Source organism: Lepidochelys kempii, chromosome 7, assembly GCF_965140285.1.
Source record: "Lepidochelys kempii isolate rLepKem1 chromosome 7, rLepKem1.hap1, whole genome shotgun sequence".
NCBI lineage: Eukaryota > Metazoa > Chordata > Testudines > Cheloniidae > Lepidochelys > Lepidochelys kempii.
The window spans coordinates 106,058,039-106,069,331 of NC_136386.1; positions in this window are offsets into that span (position 1 = coordinate 106,058,039).

Below are 11,293 nucleotides of genomic sequence, written 5' to 3' on the forward strand. Positions count from 1 at the left end.
CTTGCAACTGGAGTTGCAAGAGAGTGTAAGGCAGAGCAGGACTATCATAGCCAATCTCTGTTTCCAGCTGCAGTATTCAGCAGAACTAATTCAAGGCACCTCAACACCAGAAAAATGTTTGCAAACTAGTGTAAATCGAAGTAAAACACAAATGATTAAAGGGATGGAAGAAGTGACGGACTGACAAAAAATATAAAAGAACAGAGGTATAGCTTAGCTATATTACTAAATGGAACGAGGGGAGAAACATACCTATATACAAGTATCTGAAGAGGGCAAAGACATACTTTGGCATAATAAGGAACAGTACTGGGTGAACACACATGGCGCAGCCCCAGCAAAGGAAGTGGAGGAGTCCTTGTTGCTTAGAGCATTAAAAAAAACTGCATAAAACAGGAAAATGTAATCTATCATCAGGGTCAAGGTAGTTCTTTCCATTTGTGTAACTCATTAACATTAGAGATGGATTCATTTCTTGAACAAAAACTATTATAGCATGACAAGAGTGAATTAGACCAGGATGGACAACAGGAAAGGAGGGAACCTTTCTTTCTGACTCCCATAATATTAAGTTCCAGAGGGAGTAGTGTTCAATCTCTAAGTCAGAAGTCCTGAGGTGGTCTGGGAGTAAAGAACAAAAAGAGGAAGCTTCAAGGTGGGGCACAATTTGATTTCCTAACCACCCATCCACTGTAAAAGTGCATTGCCTTTCTGACCTGCATGGTAAATGACTTTTCAAGGAGTTCACATACACTGAACTTGTTTGTTATTCTTTAAATCAAAAGATCACCTGCTCCAGTATCAGAGGGGTAGCCATGTTAGTCTGGATCTGTAAAAGCGGCAAAGAATCCTGTGGCACCTTATAGACTAACAGATGTATTGGAGCGTAAGTATATGGCAACTGGGTGGGGAAAAATTAGTTTGATAGGATAGGCCAATGTTTGGATGACTTGCGTACAGTGAGATGATGCTATCCAATTTAAGGGTCCAAATATTTGAGTCCTGACCAGTTCACTTAAATTTTTAATTATAAAGCTTATTAAAAGCATAATAAATGCAATGTTAATGTCAATATAAACATGTCAGGAAATGCAAAAGTTAATGCCACTGAGAATCTTAACTCAGGCCAAGTCTACGCTATAAATTTACATTGATATAACTACATCACTCCGGGGTGTGAAAAATCCATATCCCTGAGAGATGCAGTTATACCGATCTAACCCCCGGTGTAGACAACACTATATGGGCCCCCACTGGCCAAGGTGGATTAACCACACCGTCAGGAGAAGCTTTTAGTAAAGCACTCAGTGGTCCAGGTTTTTAAATGTAGACCTTCTCCTCAGAGAGAGGTCTCAACAGACTTGCTAGTTTTATGACTCATTCCAACAACTTGTAACCTATTAACCCTCCTTTGTCCTATGATGCAGAGATGTTAATTACCCCTTCATTTTAAGTGGTTTCTGTGCTTCATCTGTCCCATCTTGACACACTAGTTACCTTTTCCAGACCTGAAGAAGAGCTCTGAAAAGCGCAAATGCTTGTCTCTTCTACCAACAGAAGTTGGCCCAATAAAAGATACTAACTCACCCACCTTCTCTCTATCATATCCTGGGCCCAATACAGCTAAACCAACACTGCAAACAATCAACTCTCTCACACAACATATTCAGGTTAATGTTTAACAGTCTGACTAGTAAGCAAAAATGTTACTACACATTGCCTTAACATTTGCATTACATGGCTTCATTAAAATTGTATGTCATAGTTTAATTTGTTTTGCATTTTGCTTTTTATTTTAGAGAACTTAGTTTTTGATAGATGTGGGCAATCGTTTGCCCAAATCTATTTTAAATGCAGTCACTCGCTAGTTACACATTTATTTGGCAGTAACTGTGGCTCTGTAGAGTTGCGTAACTTTAATAGGAAATTTACGGTGTCTTCACTTAAACTGTTGCTGCAGCTATATCGCTGTAGTGCTTCAGTGTAGACATTACCTATGCTGACAGGAAGGGTTTCCCCATAAGCATAGGTAATCTACCTCCCCAAGAGATGGTAGCTAGTTTGGCGGAAGAATTCTTCCATTGACCTAGCACTGACTTCACCTGGGGTTAGGCTGGCATAGCTATGTCTTGTGGAGATGTGAATTTTTCATACCTCTGGGAGACATAGCTACGCCGATGTGAGTTCTCAGTGTAGACCAGCGATTATCTGTCCAAATCCCTTTTTTAATGGCTCATAAGTAGGGCTACAATTTTGTCATGGACATTTTTAATAGCCATTTTCCCTGTTGTGGAATCTTTGTCAGGGAAAGCGGAGGAGTGGGGGGTGGGGCATAGAATCATAGGACTGGAAGGGACCTTGAGAGGTCATCTAGTCCAGTCCCCTGCACTCAAGGCAGGACTAAGTATTATCTAAACCATCCCTGACAGGTGTTTGTCCATCCTGCTCTTAAAAATCTCCAGTGATGGAGATGGCACAATGTCCCTAGGCAATATATTCCTGTGCTTAACCACCCTACAGTTAGGAAGTTTTTCTTAATGTCCAACCTAAACCTCCTTTGCTGCAATTTAAGCCCATTGCTTCTTGTCCTATCCTCAGAGGTTAAGAACAATTTTTCTCCCTCCTCCTTGTAACAACCTTTTATGTACTTGAAAACTTATCATATCCCCTCTGTCTTCTCTTCTCCAGACTAAACAAACCCAATTTTTTTCAATCTTCCCTCATAGGTCATGTTTTCTACACCTTTAATCATTTTTGTTGCTCTTCTCTGGACTTTCTCCAATTTGTCCACATCTTTCCTGAAATGTGGCGCCCAGAACTGAACACAATACTTCAGTTGAGGCCTAATCAGCACAGAGTAGAAGAATTACTTCTCATGTCTTGCTTATAACACTCCTGCTAATACATCCCAGAATGATGTTAGCTTTTTTTGCAACAGTGTTAGACTGTTGACTCATATTTAGCTTGTGGTCCCACTATGACCCTCAGATCCTTTTCTTCAGTACTCCTTCCTAGGCAATGATTTCCAATTTTGTATGTGTGCAACTGATTGTTCCTTCCTAAGTGGGGTACTTTGCATTTGTCCTTATTGAATTTCATTCTATTTACATCAGACCATTTCTCCAGTTTGTCCAGATCATTTTGAATTTTAATTCTATCCTCCAAAACACTTGCAGCCCCTTCCAGCTTGGTATTGTCCGCAAACTTTATAAGTGTACTCTGTGCCATTATCTACATCTTTGATGAAGATTTGAACAGAACCGGACCAAGAACTGATCCCTATGGGACCCCACTCGTTATGCCCTTTCAGCATGACTGTGAACCACTGATAATCATAGGGATGTACAGTGTTAGAGAATGAGCTCACCCTGCAGTACTGGCTCCTGTCCCCTGGGGTTGGACCTGGCTCCCTACTCTGGGCATTATGACCCAGCACATGGGGTCACAGCACCACTCAGGTTGGCCTATATGCTCCTCCGGTGATGGAAATGGAGGGGGCTGAGGACCAAATTGGATTTGCATTGCAACATAGCACACGGGGCTGCAATACTGCACAAATTTGTCTCCTGCTCCTCCATCTCCATCTCCGGAGGGGTGGACGTAGCAAACCTGAATGGTGGTATGGCATTAGGTCATAATGCTACTGGGTCTGTGGGTATTTTACTGTCTATTAAAATTCACAATTTTTGTGACCACCTTGATGTCTGTGACAAAATTGTAGCCTTACTCATATCTTCATATTTAAGAGATTTACTTGATTATTCCTATTATCTAGATTATTCCTAAAACCTAGCCATAGTTAATGATTTAGCATTTTGGGCATTGGACTAATGCATGTGCAAAAACCTCAATTTTTTTTAAAAAGCATAATTAGTATATAATTACTCACTTAGGTAACTAAAAAGCTGCTGAATGAATTTACTTCATCCTTTCTGAGGAGCTTTTGCACTCAAACAAAGCATAGAATGTTTCAACTCTAAAGCAAACTAAATGAGAACATTGCAGGCAGATGAAAGCAGGGCATTATAATGGAAGTCTGTATAAAGCCTTAATTATGGCATTTACAATGGTGCCTATCTTAGACAATACCTGCCTAGAACCCTGCCCTAGTTCTGTTTGAGTGATTTTTATATAGGAAAATGGTTGCCCGGAAATGAATCCTTTCAAAGCTTTTAAGCTCTTAATATTCAACCAATTTATATACTCTCGTTAGAATTGGCAATGTACTTTTACTGGGGAAAAAGCCACTTCTTTCCTATCACTTAACACCAGCAATGTTATATGTTCAAGTCTATGATGGCAATCCAATTGATTGCTTCAGGACTTGCAGAATGGATGGCAGAGATATGACCAGGACATGATTACCTGGAACACTGTATGGTTGACAAGATGTTCCATAGTTTCAAATCTGTTTCCGCAGTCACAAATTGGATTGTGTCTCAGTACCCTTTAACAACAAGGAGTCTGGTGGCACCTTAAAGACTAACAGATATATGTGGGCATAATCTTTCCTGGGTAAAAAACCCACTTCAGATGCAAACTGAAACCCCCCTGACACTCAGTACCCTTTATGGAGGGGGTATGTGCATCTACCCTGTGATGTGCAGCTGTGGTTCAAAGTGGACCATAGTTTCCATGGGAGGGAAAAGCCACTAGGTTCTTTGGTTGAGTCCTTGAGGAGTTGTTTGTTCAGGATGTTGCCTCCCCTCCACCTTGTTCACCACTGAAAACCCCAAGTCTTCAAGCTCTTGCACTGCAAGCCAAAAAGGTTTAATAGGGTTGACTGGCAATTTAGGTCTTCATGTCTTGGGCGATCCTTCTTCCTTTGAATATGATGGGACTCTTGAAAAATTCTCATGCTGCAATGAATTTAGGGTGGCTGGATGTGCACCAGTATGGGAAGCCACAGTCACATATTGATTTTACTGTGCCCATAACTAGCCACATAGAAGTGTTAAGTTGAGAATCAGTGAGTGATGTGTGGGAGAGGTGTGTCCAGGCAGGTGAGCAGTATTTTGTGGTAGAGTAAACAAGGGCCAGTGAAGAGGTACATAAAGTTTTTGCATCTGCTGTCCAGGTCATTCCTGCCAGGTTCTGGATGAGGTTTACACACATCTTTATTTTGTTGTGGATATTTTTCACATGCCAGTGGTATGTGAGGCTTCAGTCTAATGTTACCCCAAGATATTTCAGGGTGGGATTGTGTCTTACAGAAGTCCACATACAGTTCCAGCCTAGCTTTTTGATTGTTTAAATTAAATGCTGACAACTGTCTTGGTGGGGTTTGGTTTTAGCTGCTAGTGTAAGAAATATGGTTTTAAAGTCCTTGTTAGGATTTGTTCTATGGTAAGTAAATCCTGTGCTAGGCAAATTTCCATTAAGATGGTCAAGGAGAGTCATTGGTATAGATATTAAACAGGATCAGTGTTAGGTCACTTTGTAATTATATGGAACTCATACTTAAATACTGGCACCGTGCTTTTATTGTGGGCTGAAAAGGATACAGGTGTTTTCCTCAGCACATGCCAGTAAGAATCAACATTGCATACTGTACATGCTAACCACTATTAAAGGATCCAGAAAAGCACTTGTAGCATGACCTTGAGAAAAAGCTGAGAGCTTCTGAGTAGAGTGCTGGCTGGAAAGTGGCTTGGCACTGTAAGCAAAAAAATGTCTCTGGTTGTTTGATTCCTACTGTGTTCAGGGAAACAGGATTTTATGTATATTTGTAAATAAATGGGATTGCATCAAACAAACAGCTGACCCCATTGTCAATTTCTCCTCCTAACAGAAACAACCCACAAGACCCCAAATACTGGCTAACTACTCAGATCATTAGGGGTACACGGGTGTCCCGTGGGATATGTTTATCATGTACCAATGGAAGGTGATTCAGAAAGTAAGTAATAATATGGCAGAGTGTGTGTAAAATTAGTGGCAAACTATCTTGAGCAGGGTGAGAGTTAAATATTCAAAAGCACCTACATCTCCTAGGATCCTAAGACCCATTGACTTTCATTGGGATTTAGGCTTCTAAATAATTTAGGTGCATTTGAAATTTTTATCCAATATCAAAGCTAGTGCTTCCCACGCTCAAACACAAATCAATTGTTGCCTTCATTGAATGTTTCTAAGAAGAAAGCTAATGAAGTATCTTCCTGAATAAGAAAATAGAATTATACACTATTAGGGACATCTAGTCACGGCTACTGAAAGATTGTAGAATATTCTACAAATAACAATGTTTTCTAATGTCTAGTTCAGTTCTGAATGTCTCAAGAGATGGTATTTCCAGCATTTCCATGATCAATCAATTTCACCATTAGTGAATGTTCTCTGTTGTTCTACCTAAGTTTTTCTTTCTTTAATTTCATCCCCCTTCTCCTAAACATTGTTTTTCTTCCCTGATGTTTACACTTTTTCAATAGACTAGCTGTTGATGAGCAAGTCACACCTGCCCACTGGTTAGCCTTTCCTCTAGCTCCCTCTTCTGTACCTCTAGCTCTCTCTTTGTGCCTTCTTCCATGCTGCGCCTTCTGCATAGACCAGCCACCCGGCTACTGTGCAACAAACCAGACCTTTCCTTAAAGCTCACTACTTCCAAAGTTTATCAACACTCATCCTCCACCAAAAGATATTTCATTCATTTATAAAGATGTTTAGGGAAATTTAACACCAAAATAATCTTTTAGCTATTGCTTCCTATAGTGAAACTGCCCCAATCACTTTTTTTAAGGCTTTCTAACTCAATGAACCTTCAAGCATTCATTACAAGTCACTGAGAGCATCTACATTGTTTTTTAACCCTACATGAAGACTTTTCTGACCTGTGCTTGAACCTGGGGTTCTGTCGTCCACACAGCAGCACACAGACTCAAGTCAGACTAACCATATCCCAGAATCCTTAGCACCATGCCACCCGCCAAAATGTGGCCATTCTAGCCCTAGGACCATGGTGCACTGTGGAATACTTTACTGCCCACCTTGCATTTGACAGGACGTTTGAACAGCCCACCAAAGCAGCCTGCCGAGCAGTCATTTTGGTTTGTGCGCTCCCAGATACTGGGAAGAAGCATCTTTTGATGAACTACTCTTGCTTGTGCTTCCACTCCTGTGACAGGAAACTGGCAAAGCATCCACGAGGCGCTGGTGGACATTTTGGCAGCGATTTCTGTCCCACCAAAAGTACCTGCTGGATTTCCTAATGGAGCTGCAGGAGGAGGAGGAAGCAGAAGAGGAGGAGTACCCTGCTACTGCAGACTCACAATGGCAGATGCTGCTCAATAGAATTGGTAAAGCCACTGATGCCCCATACATAGACTGTCACTTCTGGCTCAGGGCCACAAGCAGACTGGTGGGACCACAGCGTCATGCAGACCTGGGATGTCCAGCAGTGGGTCCAGAACTTTTGCATAAAGCAAGCCACATTTCTGGAGCTTTGTGAGCAGCTTGCCCCACCCTCTAGCATAAAGCAACACCCTTGCAGGTCCAGAAGAGGGTTGCTCAAACTGTCTGGAAGCTGGTTTCCCCCCAGGCTGCTACAGGACTGTAGCCAACCACTTTGGGGTTAGACAGTTGACTGTGCGTAAACTGGTGGTGGCAATCAGGCATGTGGTTAACCCCAAGGTGGCAGACATTAGAGATATTCCGGAGGTAAATGCTGGCTTTGAGAGAATCGGGTTTCCTAACTGTGCCGGGCCCATGGATGGGACTCATGTAGTTTGCCCTCCTCAAGAGCACGAGTACATAAACCACCAAGGGTACTACTTCACTGTTATGCAGGCGCTTGTGGACCACAATTTGTATGTCTATGTGGGCTGTACAGGAAAAGTTCATGATGCCTGAGTTTTTTGCTGCTCCGGAATCTACATTCAGCATAGATGAATGTGTTTTTTTCTGGAAAACACAGCGTGCCTTATTTGTAAACGTCGTAAAATAGTACAACACTCACACCCTGGTGCCCAGGCCAGCTGCCATTACAAAACAGTGAATACCAGACACAATCCCCTGACCACTACATATCCCCTGGCTCCACATTCTCTTTTCCCTTCTTTCCATGTTTCCCCCTCACTTGGGGGCAGAGGAGGTTTTACCAGAGAGGAGTTGAAGAAGGAAGGCTGAACGGGCTTTCGTTGCCCTGCCCAGCTGCTTATGAGTCCTGAATGCATGGGCAACCCTGACATGGAGCTGTCAAAACTACTGCTGGACTGAGGGTACATGGCAAGTGATCATGATATGGTGTTGGGGAGGTGGCAGGAGATGGTACTCCTGCAACCATTATGGACAGGAGTTGCTGAAACAGTTCTCTCTATTGAGCACTGTCCTCTTCCCTTAGCCATCATTCCTGTTCCAGGAACTGCTTTGCAAGTGCCTGCTCCCTCGCTGACACCTTGTCCTCTACCTGTCAGGAGGCCGTCGTTCCATTCTTTTGTCCCTCTTCTTTTGGTAAAGGACCTTCCGGTCTGCCCTCTCAAGAACATTGACCATAACTTCACCATGGAAACGCTTCATTTTGGAACAGTTCTTGAAGGTACGTTGGGCCAGGGATTACGTTCCTGAAGAACAGCAGGCAGTACAGGTTGAGGAGGTTGAAATAGGAGGAGCAGTGGGGGTTATTGTCTAAACTAGCTCAGTGGAGGAGCACAGAATTAATTATTGTGGAATCTCAAGGACAAAAAAGTAACATTTCTAAAGTGAACCAATACATAGTGTGAAGGAAATGCTTCAGGCCTCTGGACACAACCTTGTTAATCGCAGTTACAGAAGTGCATAGACAATGGTAAGTTTAAAATTATAACCCTTTTTCTGTTTCATAATAATCTCATAAGTAATTGCCATTCGGAGGGAGGTGGGGAACGGGGGTGTTTAGTGCCCTTGCTGCAAAAGGCTTTTTCTGTCATTTCAGGCCTTTCACATTTTGGAAGACATCACTGTTCTTGTGGTGCCCTATTGGCGGAGGAAGATTTTATTCCAGGCTGCTGGAGGGAAGTCTGCAGTGTATACATCTGAAGTATTCAAATGTATAGTAACCAAACAGCACATTTGTGAGTGGAATGGACTAGTCAGATACACAGAGGGGCTTGGAAAATATGCCCTTCCCTGCAAGGTGACTATCTGGAGTTCCTGCTTCAGGAAAAGTTTGCAGCTGTCAGCTAGCAGGATTGGGTCAGAATCTGAGGGAATTAACATGATGCTGCATTGGCTTACCTTGCTGCATGCAAACACACTAACGTCTATGGCTTTCCTCCACCCCATAGTCAGCATAGTTGCGGGGAAAAACTGACACCCCACTCGTATGTGGGAGACATAATTTTGTGACATGCAGACTGCATGGAGTACCTCTAACTGAAATGGACTAGATTTGGAGATAGAATACTGTTTCCCAAACACACACACACACACACACACACACACACTGCTCATTGTTTACAAGCAGCTCCATAGACCCAGGGGGAGTGATTACAGAGTGGCAAATTTCTTATTATTGAAAGGAAAACAAGAATGACCCAAGCAAACTTCTGTGACTTTACAGTTAAAATAATCTTTACAGCTGTTTATGAATGTCTGAAATTCCAAATCACCATTTTGAACTCAGTGTTGTGGGGGACATGGGAAGGAGGAACACCAAGGCACTGTGATACAATCTGCCATTAGAGGTCACATGCTGGTAGCTGGGGCTCAGAATTTTTGCACTGCTACTCAGAGCAGAAATCCCTCACATTACTTTAATAATAAACTCTAAATTTGAGTCAGACACATACTGGGCTTTGGGACAGCTTCTGCCTACACGGGGTTTGCTGAAGGTTCGGCAGCAGGCTGTTCCACGGGGCGGAGAAATCAAACAGCTCTTCTGAATAGGGACCAAGAATTTGCTAATGATTGTGATCCACAGCCTGATCTGACTGGTTTCAATAGAAGTCACTTAATGCTCTTCACTGGGATCCTGCTGCTGGTTCCCATCAGTCCCCATGTCAACAGGGCACCATGCCAGCTGACCAAGCGGTCATGAAGCACAATTGGCTCCGTGCTGGGCGCAGTGCCCAGAATCCAGTCCAAGTCGTCATAAAACGAGCATGCCATTGGGCCACTGGCGAGTTGCCCAAGGTGCCGTTCTTATCGCTGGTCTTTTGGTACTTTCTCTTCAGCCTCTTAATATGTTCCCTGCACTGATCACCTGTCTGGAAAATCTGTAAAGCTGCAAGCTTTTTAGCTATTTGCCAGTATGGGGGGGGGGGGTCATTCCTGGTGCTTTTGCTGAAGTCTAGTTTTACTGACCTCGCACCAGAGATTCACCCTGTCACAGGATAGGCGTGTAGAACACAGTCTGTCCTGATAATGTCCCAGAGCTAACAAACTGCTCAGAGCCCTTGCTCATGCCTAACCCCAGCAGGATTCTCAAAACTAGGCATTGCCCCACCCATCTCCCCAGAGCACGTCTACCAAGTTGGACAAAAAAACAGCTGAGGATGAGCACGCTTGTCTTCCCCAGCATACCTCTGAACAACGCACTGCCTGTTGATTAATGCACTAACATGGGATGTAAGAAACCTAGAGTCAACTCCCTGCTCTGCTACACTTGGAGCAGAGACTTGAATCCATGTTGCACCTCCCAGGAGAGTTCCTCTAACCACAAGATCATATTCTGGGGTGGGTCAATCTCCCCTGTTGAAGCTCTTCGACTTCGTATAAATAATAATTTGGGGAGCCAGGAAAAGACACTGAGTCTGTAGCCTGGTAGTTCGGGCATTCACCTGGGATGTGGGAAAGGCAGGTTCAAGTCCTTGCTCCAAATCAGCAGAGCATAAGGATTAGAACCAAAAGTCTCCCTGCTGCCAGCTGCGTGCACTAACTGCGGCATAAGTTTTTTTTCTATTACTGTTCTGATTCAAGGGGATAAGCAGCATAGTGCTAGAGAAAGCTATACTAGCATAAGCAGCAGGAAAACTTTTAGTTACAGGGCCTGAATCTTGCCTGGCTTAATATTAAACACTTTATTACCTCTACTATTAATTACCTAAAGTAGCCAGACACTGTCTGTTTTTCAGGGAGCGAGAGAATACCATTTTTCTCTCCACACAGTGCAAGTGTCAAGTCTAGAAGATGCATTGCTGCAGGTTTGATTTGATCTCTGTTGCCAAATATTGCAGAGTAGAGAGCATGCAAATGTGATACACATTGACCGTGTGTTACTTAGAAAGAAAGGCCCAGCAGGTGCAATCAGTTATCCACATTACTATAACAAACAACAGCCGTGGAAGACAAAAGTCAAAGTGTACAACAAAGATATCCTAAT